Source organism: Oryx dammah, unplaced genomic scaffold (genome assembly GCF_014754425.2).
Source record: "Oryx dammah isolate SB20612 unplaced genomic scaffold, SCBI_Odam_1.1 HiC_scaffold_13, whole genome shotgun sequence".
Taxonomy (NCBI): Eukaryota; Metazoa; Chordata; class Mammalia; order Artiodactyla; family Bovidae; genus Oryx; species Oryx dammah.
The window spans coordinates 43,840,030-43,861,469 of record NW_024070197.1 but is presented as its reverse complement, the minus strand read 5'-3'; the positions used below and the strand labels follow the sequence as shown (position 1 = coordinate 43,861,469).

The window sequence follows — 21,440 nt, the reverse complement described above, 5'->3', positions numbered from 1 at the left end:
CCTGGGAAATTCCATGGACAGAGGAGCTGGGCAGGCTACAGGCCATGGGGTCGCAAAGAATGGGACATCACGGAAGTGACTTAGCACCCACGCACACAGTATATAACACAATGCTTATGAACTCCGGTTTTGACACAGATAATCTGGGCACAAATTTTGAGCTTGACAAATAAATTACTTTTAGCTGATTTTCTCAAATTATTCATCTTTTAGAAGTTTCTGTAGTGTTGGTGTTGGTTTCTATAGTGTGCGGTATTGGAGAAGACTCTTGAGAGTCCCTTGGACTGCAAGGAGATCAATCCTAAAGAAAATCAGTCCTGAATACTCATTGGAAGGACTGATGCTGAAGCTGAAACTCCAACACTTTGGCCATCTGATGCTAAGAACTGACTCATTTGAAAAGACCCTGATGCTGGGAAAGATTGAAGGCAGGAGAAGAAGGGGATGACAGAGGAGGATGAGATGGTTGGATCACATCACCGACTCAATGGACATGAGTTTGAGCAAGCTCTGGGTGTTGGTGATGGACATGAGTTTGAGCAAGCTCTGGGTGTTGGTGATGGACAGGGAAGCCTGGCATACTACAGTCTGTGGGGTCACAAAGAGTCGAACACAACTGAGCAACTGAACTGAACTGATAGCTCATCTACAAAATACAGATGCTTATTTCATAATGAGGATGACTGAATGGGAAAATGCATGTAAGACACTTAGCAGCAAGAACACAAGCATTTAATAGGAGAGCAGGTCTTGATTTTTACCTACTTCACCACAGGCCTCACAGCATCCTGTCTTTTTTCCTTTTCCCTTGGAAACAGGAGTTTCTGAGAGAACTGTGGTTGGATTTGATTTTTTTTTTTTTCTTTATCATTTCTGCAATACTACTTTAGTGACCAGAAAGGAGAAAAATTCACTAATAAAAATGGATTAAGTTAAGCATACATGAGCAGTGCAACCTTCTCTCATCACCCTGGGATATATATTTAGTGCCACAGAAGGTAAAATGAGGTCACTCGGAAGTGGGTGGAAGGGTAGTCATCTCATCATGGGATGAATAATAACCAATGAGAAGAAAGAACCAGAGAGAAGGCAAGCACATAATTTCTCCTTCTTGTCACCATTTGCTGTGGTTCTTCCTTGAGCCCTTCTGGAAAACTCCAGTGTGCCAAGCAAATTTACACACCAAAGGACTTCCTGTGTTACACCATGGCTCACTGAGAAGACGTGGCCCGTCCAGGAACCTATCTCCTCAGACGCTCTGCATCGTTTCATTTTGCCTTACCTTCACCACTGTGAGCTTGCAGCTTCCAAGTGAAACATCAGGACTTGATTCCTTGCCTGGCCTCTGCTTTCCAGAAGACTCAGCACATTCCCGTGACCCACATGTTGGTTATGCCGTGGAGTTCATGGGGAGCCTTGGAAATGGAGGTCTCAAGCGTTTCTGCTGCTGCTGCTGCTGCTGCTGAGTCGCTTCAGTCGTGTCCGACTCTGTGCGACCCCACAGACGGCAGCCCACTAGGCTCCTCTGTCTCTAGAACCAGGCAATGTGGTTTAGTCAAATACAGAGGCAAATGTGTAGACAGGTGTCCTAGATTCAAGCCTTGGCTCTTGTTCTTATTAACTGTGTGACCTTTTAATCTCTCTCATCAGCCTAATGGACATGACATTACCTGCCCTCCTTATCCTGAAATGCCATCATCAGGATCAGACGAGATAAGGTTTGAGAAAGCAAAGTGTAAGCCATGAAATAGCATAGAAATATACTAATAATATAATAGTTATTGCTATGGAACAAGGATTTAGTCTCACAATCTCTGTGGTTGCTTTCAGTCAAAACAAGATCACTGCTAAAAGTTTATAAAATTGTGCTAACTGCTGGTAGGTTATATGTGTTTTGGGGCTTTTATAGAAACAATACCCTACTAGAGGAGGGGTCACTAAACTATAATCAAATTCTGAGGGGTATTATCATTTTTATCTTTCATCTCATTCTTTTTCACTTCCATTTTAGTATATACTTTAGAAACAAAATTGAACGTGTACATAACGTATAACTAAATACATGTACACATTAAGTATGTTCAGGGTGAGTAGCTGAAAGTACCTACAACAAGCCTCTCAGATCAGCCATGTTACTACATATTCGTCTGAACTCATATAAGATGCTACATTATTTGAATATATCACAGTATATAGACCAACTTCCCTTTATTAAATTTGACTGCCCCTAGTTTTATGGCCACAAACAATGATTCAGTAAACACTTACAACTTGCTTTCTTCCAGACACATGACGACTTGGTAAAGCCTGATGATGGGAACTTACTCTGATCTTGTCCAGCTTTGAGTTCTGCACAGACCTAGTACTCAAAAGCCAGACCCAGACACAACTAGGCCATTGCTAAATTTTCCTTGGCTGACTGCAAATGTGCTTTATCTGCCTTGATAACAAATGGATTACACTGAAAATTTTCAAAGACTCCACTAATGTAGGAGTCTATAGACAGTAAAAATAATTTGAGGTGCCTCAGATTCCCCTACTTCTTACCTGTCCCTAGTTGTTTCTGACATAGTCCAGGGCTCTCTCTCCCTGGTGCTGTGGAAGGTGATCCCACCTTACTCTCCCACCCCAACTTGTGCTGGCTGGCTTCTAAAAACTCTAATTAGGCTGCAGTCTTTCCTGCCTTATGTATCTTTGATTTTATGGAGGATTCTGGAAGCTCTGTGAACCTGTACTCTGATTTGAATTATTAAAGCAGGTCAGTATGTATGCATTTAGAAGCAAGATTCTCTATTCAACCATCCTCTATATGAAAAGGAAAATTTTCAACCATCAGTTACCCACATGAATAGTCTTTTTATCCCCTCCCTTTTTTTCTTTCTTTGGCAATTTCTCCATTCTTTAGCTTTTCTCTTTTTCCTGTGCCCCCTTCTATCTTAATATAATGTACTGGGCTGTGAGCCAAGCAGCATTCTAAGGCCTGCGGGAACTGATTCACATCAGGTGTGTGCACGTTGCTTTTTATTTCTCCTTTCACTTGAGTTTTAAGTTGATTTGACCCAAATAATTTTTAACTCTTAGTACCAAACGTGAAACACTGGTTTGACCTATGAAGCCAATGTTTTAATTACCATAAAACTGTAAGTTTTGTAAGGGCTTCTTTTGGTCACCATTGGAACTCCACAGGTAAGAGGATAGCTGATGTCCAATAATATATATTGAATGGATGGATGAATAAGCAACCACGCACTGAGGTGCGAGATAGGTTTAATCCAGCAACTGGCCCGTTCAGACTTAGAATAAGACAAGGAAGAGATTCCTCAACTATAAAACTTGGACACTAAAGTAAAAGAGATTGGGGGACCATTGTTCACTATTCAGATCATAACTTTAAAGTTCTTCAGTGTCTAAAGAGATGGGCCTATTATTACCTACCATATTTACTCTAGAATTCAATTAAGAAAAGTCATCTTGAGATTTTGATTCAGAACAGTAGAGTCTGAGTCACATACTCCCCCATGTGATGAGTCTTTAGACATGACACAAGTCTTTTGAGCTTCAGTTTATCTATAATGGGCTTCCCCAGTGGCTCAGATGGTAAAGCATCTGCCCACAATGCAGGAGATCTGGGTTCGATCCCCGGGTGGGGAAGATCCCGTGGAGAAGGAAATGGCAACCCACTTCAGTATTCCTGCCTGGAAAATGCCATGGACGGAGGAGCCTTTTAGGGTTAGCAAAGGGTCATACACGACTGAGCAACTTCACTTACCTATAAAACAAACAGAAACAGCATCTCCCTTACAGGCTGGTTACGATGATGAAATGAAAGAATCATTGGAACACTGAGTAATGATAAGGCTTCAATAAATTTGAGTTCTTTTCTCCATTTTTTCCTTCTTTTCACTTGCCAAGATGATTCAGTTACTGAAACACTGAAAGGATTTCTTCAAAGGATGGTTTCATGGCACAGAAATAAATGGCCATTATATGGCTAAGATATGATATATCAGAGGCAGGGCATCTGGAATTAAGGAACAGCAATTTGAACATAGATCTTGGGGAAAGGTTCCTAAGAGCTAGATTAGTTTGCTTATTAGTAAGAACTGTACATCTCTTCACATCATTAGCTACATAAATCTATAATATTGTATACAGGATACATACACATACATATACAAATACATACATATATATATTTTTTAAGAGCTTTCACAACTCTTGTAGGTTGAATTGCATCCCCCCCTCCAATAAGATGTTCAAATCCCTGGGTCGGGAAGATCCCCTGGAGAAGGAAATGGCAACCCACTCCAGTATTCTTGCCTGGAGAATCGCATGGACTTAGGAGCCTGGTAGGCTACAGTCCATGGGGTTGCAAAGAGTCAGACATGACTGAGTGACTTCACTTTCACTTTCACTTTTGGTAACATGGGGCTAGCACTTACACCAGAGGACTAGGAGAAGATGACATCAGAGGTAGAGAGCTTGCCCGAGATACTGAACCTGACTCGAAAAACCAAGATGGCAGAGTTGAAGGACACGTGCTCATCTTCTCCTGAGAGAACACTAAAACACTGAAATCACAACTAGCTGTTGAACAACCGTCGACAGGAGGATGGTTTCTTGAAAGGAGAGAAAAATTTGGCAACATAGAGACACACAGAGAGAAGACAGCCAGGTAAACATGGAAAGAAACACGTGGAGCCACCAAAAGTTGGAAAAAGCAAGGAAGGATTCTAGCCTTTGAAGGGAGCATGTCTCCACTGGCTCCCTGATTGCAGACTTCTAGCTTAAAGAACTGTCTGTTGCTTTAAGTCACTCAGCTTTTTATAGCAGCCCTAGGCAACTAATAATAATAATAATAATACATTATTAATAACAACATAATAATATATAATGTAAATATATAATATATAACATAAAATAAAATATATAATATAATATATAATATTGTTATAATAATAATAATAATAGGCTTCTGGTAGCTCAAATGGTAAAGAATCTGCCTGTGAGGCAGGAGACCAGGGTTCAATCCCTGGGTTGGGAAGTTCCTCCGGAGAAGGGAATGGCAATCCACTCCAGTATTCTTGCCTGGAGAATTCCATGGCCAGAGAAGCCTGGCGGGCTACAGTCCGTGGGGTCGCAAAGAGTCGGACACGACTGAGTGACTAACACACAAGCAACTAATACAATAGATTTGCAGTTTCACAATTTCACAAAATATTAACACTGATCTTGTACCGACTAAAAAGGCAAGTGAGCTCACTGGACCAAATTCATGTTTGACAGTGCTACTTACTGATCTGTATGTCACCTTATGGCTTACACATAAGGCTTTCTCAAACCTTATCTCGTCTGATCCTGAGGATGGCATTTCGCGATAAGGAAGGCAGGTAATATCATTTCTATTAGGCTGATGAGAGACATTAAAGGTCACACAGTTAATAAGAACTAGAGCCAAGGCTTGAATCTAGGACACCTATCTCCACATCTGCTTCTGTATTTGACTAAACCACATTGCCTGGCTCTAGAAACACTTGAGACCTCCATTTTCAAGGCTCCTCAGGACCTCCACGGCATAACCAACATAAGGATTACGGGAATGTGCTGATTCCTCTGAAATGCAGAGGCAAGGCAAGGATTGAAGTCCTGGTGTTTCACTCGGAAGGTGCAAGCTCACAGTGGTGAAGGTAAGGCAGAAGGAAGCGATGCAGAGCATCTGAGGAGTTAAGTTCCTGGACGGGCCACGTCTTCTTTGTGAGTCAAGGTGGTGTAACACAAGAGGTCCTTCAGCGAGTAAATCTGTTTGACACACTGGAGTTTTCCAGAAGGGCTCGAGGAAGAACCACAGAAAATGGTGACAAGAAGGGGAAGTTATCTGCTTGCCTTCCCCTCTCTCTTGTTTCCCCCTTGGTCTCATGGCTTAAAATAAACTAGAAACTTACAAACTCTCCTTTAATCCTGGGGTTGATTTTGAGAAGAATATCAGAGGGGCTTCTCTTGTGATCTAATGGACAGTTTTTTTCAAGTATATCCCTATAGGAAATAAAATGATGCATATTTTACAGAATGAAACTGTTATTTGCTTTGCATGTGTGTGTATTTTTAAAATAAAACTGTAGAACTGAAAGATACAGAAAATCACAAACAATAATGTAATAACATGGAGCCACCTTGTTTGCTATGTATCTTTTCTTAAACAAATAAAACATTACAGATAAACACGAAATACTTTGTTTCCCCATTTGTTTTTTTTAAGACACTCCTTCGCCTAACTTCTGAGTGTATCTAATCCACTCTGAGTGTGATAGAGGTGGTATCTAAAAAGGTGTGGTATCTAACCCATGTTTCATTATTTTCTACAATATTTAAAATATATTATTTTGTATATAAACATATATGTATATAGAAGGTACATAGTACATATATATACTACACACCTGTGTGTATGGAATTTGTCTAGACAGATACATAAGAAACCATTATCAGTCTGAGATTGGGAAAGTAGACAAGAGGGGAGATTTTAATTTTATCTATCTTTCAGTCCTTAGAAAAAATTAGAACACATTATTTTTCTAATGAAAAACTACTAATAAACAGCAAGGTGTGCAGCAGAAGTTCTCCCAGTAGGGGCAGCAAAAAAAAAAAACCCTCCAGGACAGAGATGAGAAAAAGTGTGGTAGAGGTGGCTGGTGCAGCTTGGGGAATCAAGAGAAGTGAATTTGAATCCTGCTTCTGTCACTGAACATGAGACGTCCCTGGGCAAAGCAAACTCCCTCACTTGGTAAGGAAGGCCCCCTCTGATCTGTCTTGCCTGCCTCTCCAATTCTTGCCCCATCTCCCACCATGCTTATCAACCCCTGCCCACTCCGTGCTGTTTCTTCTCTTTGTGCCCATACTCATACCTCTCCTCCTGCCTGCTTGCCTTTCGCCACATCATTTGCCTGACTCACCACAGGTGCCATGGCCCAGAAGCAGCTGGAAGACCCTCTTCTCTTCGCCCTGCTCACCTGCTCCATTCTGCTCCTTCCAGAGGCTTTACCTGTGTATTACCTGCTCTCCCACCAAACTCTCAGCTCCTGGAAGGCAGCAGCCATGGATGGTTGATTTCTGTGCCTGGCCTAGGGTACACTTTGGTGAAAGTACTTTTTAACTAAATATTTAACCGTGTCCTAGTCACCTTCTCTATAAAGCGAGAAAGCTGCATTTGTTTAGCTCAATTCAGCAAATGTATACCAACATCTTCGCTAACCTAGGCACCTTGCTTGGATCTGCAAAGAACAGAAAAATGGATGTAGCCCTCTAGTGGGAAAGATGAGCGAAGATTCCTCTAAGTCCAGTCTTCTACAATCAGAATTTAAAAGGTATGTGTTCAGTGTTTGGCTCTGTCCTGATTGCTAAATGATCCTGGGAGTATCATTTTACCACGTGGGGAAGTGGTGGGAAACACTGAATGAGGAAGCCTGACCCCTTGAAGGCATGGAGGAGGGGCATGCTACTTTTCCTGATATTACAATGTACTATTACAAGGTTTACTGCTCTCTAATCATGCAATCTACATAATTTATCCTTTTAAAATGAGCCATAATCCCTCAAGAGTGCTTTCCTATTGATATCAAATATAAGAGGGTATTTTTAAGGACAGGGCAGCATCATTGCTATACATTAACCTACACAAAATCAATCCATTTCCAAGTTAAGCACAGCCCTAAAAAATCACTAATGGAGCTCCGTGTAGTTTGTTCATGCGATGTGCAGTCAGGAATCATGCATAATGTAATAGTGCAAATGCTAAAAGCAGCTCCCACAAACTAATTTAATCTTGGTTTAATGGACATTGGGAACTGATCTTCAAAAGAGCCTGCCAATGAGATTCTTGGGGGCCTCCCAGCAGCCTGAAAGCAAGCTCCAATATTAGCTTTCGGTTAGTTCCCCCTTTCACCTAGTGCATATTAAAGGCAATCCAATATTGTCATTAAAATTATGAATAAGTTGTGTCAACTTGCATGGTCTATGTAATATAGATATCTCCATGCATTTGCATAGATCTCTGGGATTGAAATTTTGCTCCCTGTGCCTTTTAGACCATGGACTTCTACATCAGTCAAGGAAATCTTTTATACTCCAGAAGATCAGAAAGCTCCACAGTATCCACAGCCCCCAGGCCATGCCAGAAAGACGGTGTATGAACAAAGATCTAGGATGTGAAGCCTGTACACAATCAAAGGGATGAGAACCACACTGCTGTAGCTTGTTTCTAAGGGACCCCCAAAGCCCCTAAACAGGCACCTCCTCCCTGACATGATCAGAGAAGAGCACTCCCCCATGCAAACATGAGTGTGCATTCGCACACACACACATACGCACACAGACTCTCTCCTCACTGGTGTGAGTCAAGCTTCCATCAGATGACCTAACATTAAATCTAGCTAAGTAGATAGTATGTAGAATATCCCAATTTAGGGGACCTTGGAGTGTTTCAAGTTCAAGCCATGTATTTTGTTTCAAATGAATGTCACTAATTGGCTTCAGACTTTTAGAGCTGAACCGTGAAGTGAGCATAGAGAACACAGCTTCCGTAGGCAGACAGAATATACAATGTGTGGGTAAGAGTGGCTGCAGAGGGTGAGACTTGGAAATGGCAGGAAGAGACGGAGGGGAGGGTTGAGGAGTTGATGTTGCACGTCCAGGGCAAGTGGATGAAATAAGAAACGGAGGTTAAACAATGTTATTGAGAGTTAGAGAGGCAATTAATAGAGAGTAATAATTTCAAACACGAGGAGGAGGATAAAAAGGGGAGAGGTCGATATGGGCGAGCTAATCCTCATCTTCCATATTGAGGAGTTAATAGATATTGACTGAGCAATAAATCAAGAAATGGAATTCTGGAAACAGCCACCAAAAGAACAAAAACTAGAAAAGTAAATAGACTTTGTCTCTATATGATAGGACTGGAGACAGTCAGGGTGCTTTTCTTGTGCTTCTGTATTATTTAGCTTGTTACAATGTGTAACTATAATTTGACTTGAAAAATGATAAGTAGGTGCTTGTGGGAAGCTGAGTTGGGGATAGTGAGGGGTGGAAAAAGGCAACAAGGTTTTTCCTTAAAAGCAGCTGGACTATTTGTGTAAAACCAAATGAGTATGTGTCCTGTGACACATTATTACTTCTAAGTACAACTGAAAGAATTTTGAAAAATTATATGATAAACTGTTAACAGTAAATACCTCTAGAGCAATAGTGTCCAACAGAGTTTCTATAATAGAAGTGAGCTATTTCTGCACTGTTCAATACAGTAGCCACAGGCCACCTATGACTGCTGTGCTGTGCTTAGTCACTCAGTTGTGTCCGACTCTTTGCAACCCCATCCAGGGACTGTAGCCCGCCAGGCTCCTCTGTCCATGGCGATTCTCCAGGCAAGAATACTGGAGTGGGTTGCCATGACCTCCTCCAAGGGATCTTCCCAACCCAGGGATCGAACCCAGGTCTCCTGCATAGTAGGTGGATTCTTTACCATCTGAACCACCAGGGAAGCCAAGAGTACTAGAGTGGGTAACCTATCCCCTCTCCAGGAAATCGTCCTGACCCAGAAACTGATCTAGGGTCTACTGCGTTGCAGGTGGATTTTTTACCAGCTGAGCTACCAGGGAAGCCCCACCTATGACCACTAAACACTTGAAATGTAGCTAGTGCAACTGAAGAATCAGATTTTTAATTTTAGCTGATTTTAATTAATTTAAATTTAAAATATCAACACATAGCTGGTGGATACCATATTGGATAGTACAGCCAGAGAATCATATGGAGGTGTGAAAGACTTTCTTTTCATCACACTCTACATTTCCATGCTGTTTGCAGTTCTTGTAATATGAATATGATACTTGCACTAATTTAAAAACCTTAAAACTTTCTAATTTGAAAAACAAAGAAAAAGAAAGAAAAAGGAAACAATCACAAAGTAATGAAAGTAAGAATTCTACAAAATGGATTAAAACATTTTAAGAGTAGAGTTTCCTGTCCTATACAGTATGTTTTTGTTGTTTGTCTGTCTTACTTTATTCAGTATTCTGTGATAAACTATATGAGAAAAAATCTAAAAAAGAATAAATATATGTATATGTATGAATTAATTACTTTGCTATACACCTGAAACTAATACAACATTGTAAATCAAATATACTCCAATAAAATTTTGAAAATCAAAATATATAGCACAAGGAATTCTGCTCAATGTTACGGGGCACACAGGATGGGAAGAGAGTTTGAGAGAGAATGGATACACATGTATGTATGGCTGAGTCCCTTTGCTGTCCACCTGAAACTATCACAAAACTCTTAATTGGCTACACTCCAACACAAAATAAAAAGAAATTTATTTCAGAAAAATAAGTAAAATAAAATACTTTAATAGAAATAACTAGATAGGTAAGCAAATAGTTGTTCTTTGGGATGCCTTCAGTCTCTGAACTTTTACATGCATCTCCAGAGCAAACATCCTTGCTTCACCTCCTCATACCACAAGCACTTAGGCTACCGTTCTCTACATGCTGCCTAAGGTAATTACTGCTCTGTGTTCTGCTTGTCACCTTTTAAAAATGTCCTGACACCTCTCATCTGTGACCTCTCCTCTCTGTCTGTATTGGCATTGATGTAGGCATACATATAGGTAGGTAATTTTTATTCCCTTACTATCATGTGAATGGGGAGTCAGGATGGCAGATGGGCCTAAGGCACTGCCTTCAGGTCACAGGCTCCCCTGGAGGTGTGTGTTCAAATCCCACTTCTTTGGTGCCTCAAACAGTAAAGAACCTGCCTGCCATGCGACAGACCTGGGTTCGATCCCTGGATTGGGAAGGTCCCCTGGAGAAAGCAGTGGCTACCCACTCCAGTATTCTTGCCTAGAGAATTCCATGGACAGAGGAACCTGGTAGGCTACAACCCATGGGGTCGCAAAGAGCTGGACACACTGGGTGACTAACAAGCAAGCAAGCATGTGAATGAGAGTGTAAATATACATGCACTCTGTTTGCCATATTTACTCCAACCCAAAGGGAAAAAACAGCCAAGAATTAACAGCAATATGATCCCAGTCATCTAATCAGTCTCTGTTCATTCATCGATTCCACCATCTGGAATCTGATCATCTCTCAGTTATCAGGAAAAACAATGACTTCCCCTTGTTAGCTGTGGAACCCAGATAAGTTGCTTAGTCAGTAAGTAACAAACTCAGTGTCCTCATCTATGACATTAAAATAATAACTGAACTGACTTTATAAGATTGTGAGAAAGATGAAATAAGATGCTGCACAGAAAGTGCTCAGCACAAACTTGTCAAGTAGAAAGCACTCAATGCATCCTAGCTGTTATTTTAAATATAACAAAACTAAGAATTCTCTGCCCTGACTGTACAAGGCAAGAGATTCCCAGTCGTCTAGTTTTTAAAGTATCAACCCATCTTTTTCTCTTTTCTTATGTGGCCCATCAAACTACTTCAGTCTTATAAAACTAAAGGTATACTTGCTTTCAGAGACATACTAAATACTTGCTTTCAGGTAATACTAAAAAGATAAAAATTTGTTGATAAGCAGTATTTTTCAATGCAAAATTATTTAAATAAATAGAAAATGGTCTGTTTCACATGTAGCCCATCCCCTTATACTAAGAGTAGGCACAATCAGTTTGTTAGAAAGCATATCCATCAAACAGGCCATTAGAAGAGTCCCTTATCCACATCCAAAAGTGAAAGTCATTCCCAAACAGTGTCTCCCTGTTGGTTTTTTAGCTTTCTTTTTACTTTTAAAGTAATACCTAAACACAAGAAATAATTCAAAATGGGGCTTCCCTGGTGGTCCTGTGGTTAAGAATCTGCCTTGCAATGCAGGGGACACTGGTTCGATCCCTGGTCCAGGAAGATCCCACCTGCTGCAGAGTAGCTGAGCCAGTGTACCACAATTACTGAATCCCAAGCTCTAGAGCCACAGCTGCTGAGCCCACACACTGAAACTACTAAAGCCCACGTGCCTAGAGTCTGAAACAAGAGAGGCCACCACAATGAGAAGCGCTCACACTGAAACTAGAGTAGGCCCTGCTCGCCACAACTAGGGAAAGCCTGCATGCAGCAATGAAGACCCACCATAGCAAAAACATAAGTAATAAAATAAATAAATCTTTTTTTTAAAGAGTCCAAATGAATTGCATTTATAATCTTGCCACCTCAATTCAGTTCAGTTCAGTTCAGTCACTCAGTCGTGTCCAACTCTTTGCGACCCCATGAATTGCAGCACGCCAGGCCTCCCTGTCCATCACCATCTCCCGGAGTTCACTCAGACTCACGTCCATCGAGTCAGTGATGCCATCTAGCCATCTCATCCTCGGTCGTCCCCTTCTCCTCCTGCCCCCAATCCCTCCCAGCATCAGAGTCTTTTCCAATGAGTCAACTCTTCGCATGAGGTGGCCAAAGTACTGGAGTTTCAGCTTTAGCATCATTCCTTCCAAAGAAATCCCAGGGTTGATCTCCTTCAGAATGGACTGGTTGGATCTTCTTGCAGTCCAAGGGACTCTCAAGAGCCTTCTCCAACACCACAGTTCAAAAGCATCAGTTCTTTGGTGCTCAGCTTTCTTCACATTCCAACTCTCACATCCATACGTGACCACTGGAAAAACCATAGCCTTGACTAGACGGACCTTTGTTGGCAAAGTAATGTCTCTGCTTTTGAATATGCTGTCTAGGTTGGTCATAACTTTCCTTTGAAGGAGTAAGCATCTTTTAATTTCATGGCTGCAATCACCATCTGCAGTGATTTTGGAGCCCCCCAAAATAAAGTCTGACACTGTTTCCACTGTTTCCCCATCTATTTCCCATGAAGTGATGGGACCAGATGCCATGATCTTCGTTTTCTGAATGTTGAGCTTTAAGCCAACTTTTTCACTCCCCTCTTTCACTTTCATCAAGAGGCTTTTTCATTCCTCTTCACTTTCTGCCATAAGGGTGGTGTCAACTGCATATCTAAGGTTATTGATATTTCTCCCAGCAATCTTGATTCCAGCTTGTGCTTCCTCCAGCCCAGCATTTCTCATGATGTACTCTGCATATAAGTTAAATAAGCAGGGTGACAATATACAGCCTTGACGTACCCTTTTTCCTATTTGGAACCAGTCTGTTGTTCCATGTCCAGTTCTAACTGTTGCTTCCTGACCTGCATACAGGTTTCTCAAGAGGCAGATCAAGGGTGGTCTGGTATTCCCATCTCTTTCAGAATTTTCTGTAGTTTACTGTGATCCACACAGTCAAAGGCTTTGGCATAGTCAATAAAGCAGAAATAGATGTTTTTCTGCAACTCTCTTGCTTTTCCATGATCCAGCGAATGTTGGCAATTTGATCTCTGGTTCCTCTGCCTTTTCTAAAACCAGCTTGAACATCTGGAAGTTCACGGTTCACGTATTGCTGAAGCCTGGCTTGGAGAATTTTGAGCATTACCTTACTAGCGTGTGAGATAAGTGCAATTGTGCAGTAGTTTGAGCATTCTTTGGCATTGCCTTTCTTTGGGATTGGAATGAAAACTGACCTTTTCCAGTCCAGTTTGCTGAGGTTTCCAAATTTGCTGGCATATTGAGTGTAGCACTTTCACAGCATCATCTTTCAGGATCTGAAATAGTTCAACTGGAATTCTGTCACCTCCACTAGCTTTGTTCATAGTGATGCTTTCTAAGGCCCACTTGACTTCACATTCCAGGATGTCTGGCTCTAGGTGAGTGATCACACCATCATGATTATCTTGGTTATGAAGATCTTTCTTGCCACCTAAAACCACCCAAATATAAATTGTTAAAATTTTGATACATGTAAATATAAATTATATAGATACATAATCACAAACATGAACTTGGGCAAACTCTGGGAGATAGTGAGGCACAGGGAGGCCTGGCATGCTGGAGTCCACAGGGTTGCAAAAGAATCGGACACAACTTAGCCACCAAGCAACAACAATAAGGCATATACCCTGAGGAAACCAAAACTGAAAAAGACACACATACTCCAGTGTTTACTGCAGCACTATTTACAATAGCTAGGACATGGAAGTAACCTAGACGTCCATCAATAGATGAATGGATAAAGAAGCTATGGTACATATACAGAATGGAATATTACTCAGCCATGAAAAGGAACACATTTGAGTCAATTCTAATGAGGTGGGTGAACCTAGAGCCTATTATACAGATTGAAGTAAGTAAAGAAACAAATATTGTATGTTAACACATATATATATGGAATCTAGAAAGATATTACAGATGAACTTATTTGCAGGGTAACCATGGAGACACAGACATAGAGAACAGACTTATGGACATAGGCTGGGGGTAGGAAGGAGCAGGTAGGATGAATGGAGAGAGTAGCATGGAAACATATACACTACCATATGTAAAATAGATAGCCGATGGGATTTTGCTGTACAACTCAAGGAACTCAAGCTGGGGCTCTGCAACAACCGAGAGAGGTAGGAAGGGGTGGGAGGTGGCAGAGAGCTTCAAGAGGGAAGGGACATATGTATATCTATGGCTGATTCATGGTGATGTATGGCCAAAACCAACACAATATTGTAAAGTAATTATCCTTCAATTAAAAATAGATGATTTAAGAACTCAAACAATTCGGAAAGGATATGCATATGTGTGTGAATCTAAATCTAACTGAAGTCCAAATATATATAAAATACAGTATGTATGAAAATATACTTAGACATTATATAAGTCTACAAATTATAATTCTGAATTCTAAAAATACATCATATAATATATATATTCACTAATAAAGACATAAACAGGACATATTGTCTGTAATGATCTAAAACATTTTTTTAATAAACTATATAGTATGGATCTTTCTTAATAAACTATATAGTATGGATCTTTCTATGTCAATAGGTTTAGACATGGATCATTTTAATTAATAATGTTCTCATGTATGCTGTAATTTTTTTATCCATCCCTGACAGACATTTAGATTGTTTCCTGTTGCGGGTTGATTTGTTTTTATTTTTTAACCTTTTTTCTCTGATAAATATATCCTTATAATAATCTTTGTGGAATCACTGTTAAGCACGTTTTTATGGCTTTTGATGTTCATTGCCCCGAAACCTCAGAGATGTAGCCAGTTACCCTTCCACTGGAGGTCACCGAGAGCTGCATTTTGCCACTCTCTCACCTGCACTGGATAGCACCCGTCTTCATATTTTGGCCAAAGTGATGGGTAAAAAATCATATCTGTTTCATGTTTCAACGCTGATACATTTTTATCTGATTATCTTACTTATTTGTGGGAGTGAATATTTTTCATATGTATATTGGTCGTTCGTTCTTTCTTTTTTTCTAAAGACTTATGCATTGTTCTCCATCAGAGAACAACACAGGATGCTTTGCACACTTCTAGACTGGCTTATCTCAATACTGCCCATCCTGGAAGGCTAGCTAAAGGAGCTCTACATCCATGAGTTTTCTTCGAGAACTTCTCAGCTATAAGTAATTTCTTCTAATTTCTCAGAAGTCCTTTTGTGAAACTACTTTTGCAGCTTTGGCAACATTTTGCTTTATTCTACAGTTATTTGTATCATCATCTTTCTTCCCCCTTCTTTTTTTTTTTTTCTCTTCAGTTAGAAACAGTGAAGAAGAGAATGGAACAGTCAGAAGATTACATGCCATTTGAGTACATATTTACCGTGTAGCCATTGGTAGCAAAGTAGATATGCATAATTACCAATACCAACACTTACTGATTTATGTATTAGGCCTAGCTCTGCTATGTGCAGCAACAAATTAATAACGACTGCCAGCAGCTAAACCCAACAAAGATATATTTCTTTCTCATGGGAAGCCCAAGGGGGGACCAGTAGCACTTCTTTGTAACTCTTCTGTCTGGAACACATTTACTCCAAGGTTGCCTTGGCAGGGAATGAGAAAGGTGGAGGAGACACGCAGGCAGCTACATATCTTGGCTCAGACATGGCATGCAGGCCTTCTATTAACAGTTCACTGCCAGAACTAGTGACATAGCCCCGACTCAACTACAAAGGACTAGGAAGAATGGATGCTTTTGAACTGTGGTGTTGGAGAAGCTCTTGAGAGTCCCTTGGAGTCCCAAGGAGATCCAACCAGTCCATTCTGAAGGAGATCAACCCTGGGATTTCTTTGGAAGGAATGATGCTAAAGCTGAAACTCCAATACTTTGGCCACCTCATGCAAAGAGCTGACTTATTGGAAAAGACTCTGATGCTGGGAGGGATTGGGGGCAGGAGGAGAAGGGGACGACCGAGGATGAGATGGCTGGATGGCATCACTGACTCGATGGACGTGAGTCTGAGTGAACTCCGGGAGATGGTGATGGACAGGGAGGCCTGGCGTGCTGCGATTCATGGGGTTGCAAAGAGTCAGACACGACTGAGCGACTGAACTGAACTGAGGAAACCAAGAGGAACACAGGAATATGAATATTCAATGAGCATAACCTGTTATAATTAGCTTCAATATTTCAGAAATTTTAAAAACATAAACTAATGTCCATCTATGATCTACATAATTATAATTATCTCAGACTATTTAGATGAAGACAATAAGTCCAGGGAAGTGAAGAAACTTGCCTAAGATCTCTCAGCCAGTAAGACAATACTTGCTCTGGAATTTAAATCCTATCAGAATGAGTCTGTACTCTTAATGACTAGATTATGAAAATATGAATAATAGTTAGCATGAGAGAAGGGCTTCCCGTGTGGTGCTAGTGGTAAAGAACCCACTTGCCAATTCAGGAGACATATGAGATGTGAGTTCGATCCCTGGGTCTGGAAGATCCACTGGAGAAGGAAATGGTGCCCCACTCCAGTATTCTTGCCTGCAGAATCCCATGGGACAGTGGAGCCTGGAGGGCTACGGACCTTAGGGCCACAAAGAGTTTGACACGACTAAAGTGACTTAGTACACACCACACACGGCATGAGAGAAGCTCCAATTTAAGACAATTTAAGGAAAAAAAAAAGGGGGAGAATCTTCGGTCGTAGAAATCTAGCCATTCTCGCCTATAGAAATGTATTATTTAGCTCCTCTGTATGGACTCTGTACATACTCATGGACTGAGTGGTAAGGTCCAAACCAGTCTGCGCATTTTTAAAAATAAATCATGATTCTGAGTCTATTAGGAAACTGTGTATTCATCTCCTGATAGCAACTAAAGTGAAAATGGCTGAGAGCAATAAAAATCCATTTTGCTATTTAGTACAGTTTGTCAGACTAGAGAAATGGGATTGAATTTCAAAGCCACAGGCAAGCTGGCTGCAATCTGCGGCTACACAGTTGATGGGTTTTTTCCTTCTTTATTTACAACTCTTTTGATAAGCCTTCAGCAAGTTACATAGGTTCTTCTAGTTGTATCTCGTTTGACTGGATTAGAATACTTGATGACAGTTTGGATAAGTTTGAGGCAGATGGTTCTTGACATTTTTCATGGCATCAGTTACAAACCATGCAAGAAACTCTTTCATCCTTTGTTTATCCCTCACTTAGAAGCCACTATAGTAGATCGTTAAACTTTCATTTTTCACAGTGCTGATTAAGGCACACTGCAAGGCAGATGTTATTCCGTACCATTTTTAACAATTTACATTTAGCACCAAAGCTGGCTTTGTACTTGTTCCAGTGGATCAATCCACTTTTTTAAAACTTCAAGGTCAATTTCTGAAATACTGTGACTCTCTGAACAATTAAATGTTTCGCAAACTTCTCTTGGTTACAGGAGCCCAGCTATTCCACTTATGTGTGTGCTAGTCAACACACACAGGACAATTCAATAGCTCTCTCTCAACAGGGTAAGAGCATTATTTAAGAAGCAGTTCATTAAACAAAGAAAAGAGTCTCAAAAAAAAAAAAAAAAAACACCAACCAGAATCAGAATATAACTATCAGAATGCCTTATTTTTACTAAAGCAGTTCCAGAATCAGAAATGACTGATAGTCCTGAAGCACCAGATTCACTGTACCTCACAGGTGAGATGCAGGAAAAAAGAGTAGGAAATATTTTGCTTTTCTCTTCCATGTTTTGGTGATTTAGTAAGTTACATACTATTTAGTTCAACCTAAGACAAACGAGACTGAATAAAAGCAACTTTAGATACAATGAAATGTTGACAAAGAGACTCACTGAATAAAAATTTTGACAAAATTTGATTGGAACTTAGGAAAGCACAGGCTTTCACTTTTTCTCTTCTAGAATAATTGCAAAGTACAATTATTGTCTCCCCTTTAGAGACAAAGATGACATCCTGCCCAGGAAAACAAATGCATGAGAAATCCAGAAAACAGTCTACATGATGTGCGCCCAAGAGCACCCCTACCACCTTACTCGAAAATAAGGGCTTGAGACAGGATTTTGGCTTGACAAGCTGACATGCTAGTTCTTTGAAAACAAAGGAAACAAAAATATAAACAACATAAGAACGTAATAAGCAGATGACAGTGTCCACAATCTTCATTCTGTCATTCTCAGAGCCAACCCGCAAACAAGCCAAGCAACTTTAAGGGCTAAGTAGGACCTTGAAAGACCATCTGACCTCGCCCTTTGACTAAAATAACAGGAACCAACCTCTTTCTTTCATTCCTCTTTACCTGCAGGGGCAAGAGGTGAGGTGAGAAGGGTGTGAGCAACAAGTAATCTGACTTTTAAAAGTAGCACTTCCAGAGCTTTAGATCAGTCTCTGTATAACTCAGGGTAAGCTGAGTTAAGTGGGGTAGCGTGTTCTCTAATAAGCCCCATGTATTAAATACTGATGAATCTAACATAGAATCTGAAAGTTGTAATAAACAAAGGAGAACTGATGCTGATTTTCATGTTAATAGTCAAGGGAATCTGCACAGGTTAAGTGCACTTACAAAAGTGTTTCTCTTATTGTGCATTTAGCTAATATGGGTCTCTGAGAAATGAGATTTTCTTCAGCTTATGTGCAGTCATAGCCTTTCATTTTAAAGTAGTGAGAGGAGTCAGTTCAGGAAGAAGACAAGCAGGAATAGAGGGAGTTGTGTTAATATAGGTTTTGTTATGACTCAGGAATGGTAAGGCCAACAGATTAGAAGACAACTGCCATTGAAAAGATATTAATAGTTATATTCGAGATTCAAAATCCAAACCCTAGAGTGGGGAACAAACGGGGAAGCACCAGCATCAAGAGGCAGAAGAAGAGGGAACTCTGTACAAGAGCCTTCACTGTGGCTTCTTGAATAGAAATGGGCAAGGCAAGGCAAGCAGGCTTAGGATTGGCTGACTTGAATAGTTTCAGTGGGCTCTGGAGTAAAAACGTCATCCTAATTGTCTGGCATCTGGCCCTGTGATGATCAGGAGAGGAGGTTAGTAGCCCAGAGTATAAGAGCCCAGTAACGGAGGTAGCTGGGGGTGTGATTCTGGGTGGGTTGGTTTGTATTTGAAAAGGATATTCCCAGGAGAGCTGTTTATTACCTCTAGAAATTCACTGACCCTGAGATGGACAGTCCCTCTGGGGTCAGCAAGGCCCAAGATATCAAAGTATTAGAACACAGAACATAAAAGATGTGGTTAATACCTGTGTGTAGCTTCCCCTGACCCATCCACTAGGCCAGACCAAGTTCACTGAGACAAAGAATGCTGAGTACCCAGTGTTGACCAGTGATGACAGGGCTGGTGCGTGGCCAAGCCAGGAGCAGGAGGCAGAGCGCAGGACACTTAGTGCTAACCCAGGAGGATTACTCAGGAGTTGTGAGTTATCCACTGCTGCGTAATAAATCGTTCCACGACTTCCATGCTTCCCCTGGGGTTATGGCTCCGAGAGAGAGAGATGGTGAGAGAGGGTCAGAGACGTGGAAGAAGTAGAAGCCAGAATCTCTGGTAATCCAGTCTTAGGAGAAGTATCCCATCACTTCCGCTGTCTTCTATTAATTGGAGGTAAGTCACAGGGTCCAGTCACATTCAAGGGGCTATTGTACAAGGATGTGAAAACTAGAAAGTTTGGAATCACTGAGGGGCCTTTTTCAGGCTGCCTACCACAGGAGTGAAAGGAAATTTACCAAGCAAACAAAAACCCCAAACCCAAAACAAACACAAAACCTTCTCTTTGCAGTTAAGTAGTCCTCATGGCTGTGCTGGGTTATAACTGCTCCCATTTTACAGATGCATCTAGTGAGAATTAGGAACTAAATGCCAGACCTGCTAACTTCCAGATTATAACACATAATCTCTTTAAAGTACAATGAAAATGCAACACAATGAATGGAGTTCGGAGTCTGGATATCCACAATGTTCTGTGCAAAGGGCTAATTAGTGTGTAACAAGATGTACAAATTCAATAATAATCTTAAATACACAAATAAGACAACAAATGTTAATGCCATGGCTGTTCTAGCCTTTCAGCTTGGCAGAGATTAATTGGATTGATATTACTCAGTGTTAGGGAGCATATGGAGAAAAGACACTCTCATACTCTGTTGAAGGGAGTATAATGGGTATGAAATTTTGGCAAGCAATTTGGCAATATCTATCAAAAGTTAAACTTGTGCAGACCCGTTGATCCAGCAATTCTGCTTCTGGGAATTCAACCCAAGGAAATAATCAAACATACAGACAAGTACGTGGACTGAAAAAATAGATAGATTTCACTGTGTCTACAAATGGTGGATAGGCTAGACAAACTATAGATAAAATATAGGCATCTATTAAACTGACAGTTTATATCTGTATTTATTGACAAGGAACAACGTCTATAACATACTGCTGGGAAAAAAATAGGAATATGAAAAATATATATGTAACTGGAAAATTTAAAATAAAATGTTAACTTTGATCATTTTCTGATAGAAGGATTTTTTGGTGATTTTAACTTTTCTGTCTGTATTTTCTTACATTTTCTCCAATGGGTATGCATAAATTTTATAACAAGAACTAAACAGTAGAACTTAATTATTTTTCATGGCTTCTCCTTTAGCAATATGGTCCCTACACTGAGTATAGCAGCTGATTTTTTTTTTTCACTTGTAAAGGAAAATTCAACACAGTAAACATTCATTCCCAGCTTATTAAACATGGGAGAGACAATGTTTGTAATGAACAAAGGGCTTAGGGCTCCAACGAGTAAGATTTCTCTTGGTCAGAGCAACAGCAATGCTACTCTAAGTGGCAGATCTAAGGACACTTAGCATAATTCAACCACCATTGAAAAGCTTTGCCCACTCAAAACACATATTTAAATCAGTTTAAAAAGCACACCCTCAGACAATAACTTGTTGCTTAAATATTATAATAATTGTTCTGATAAACAGTTCATTAAACCTGTGTTCTCAACTTTTCAGCCCTCCGTGTATCTGGATCTTTCCTATCCCAGACTCAGCTACAAAATGGGCTTCTTCTTTCACTCTGAACCCAAGCCAAGAAGACATCTGTG

At 40.5% G+C, this 21,440-nt stretch overlaps 1 non-coding gene across 1 annotated transcript; it reads left to right on the top strand.

The window, feature by feature from the left end:
• Positions 1-3,579: 3,579 nt before the first annotated feature.
• TRNAC-ACA lies at positions 3,580-3,651 on the top strand. The gene has a single exon. It is a non-coding gene; the product is annotated as a tRNA-Cys (tRNA).
• Positions 3,652-21,440: the final 17,789 nt, after the last annotated feature.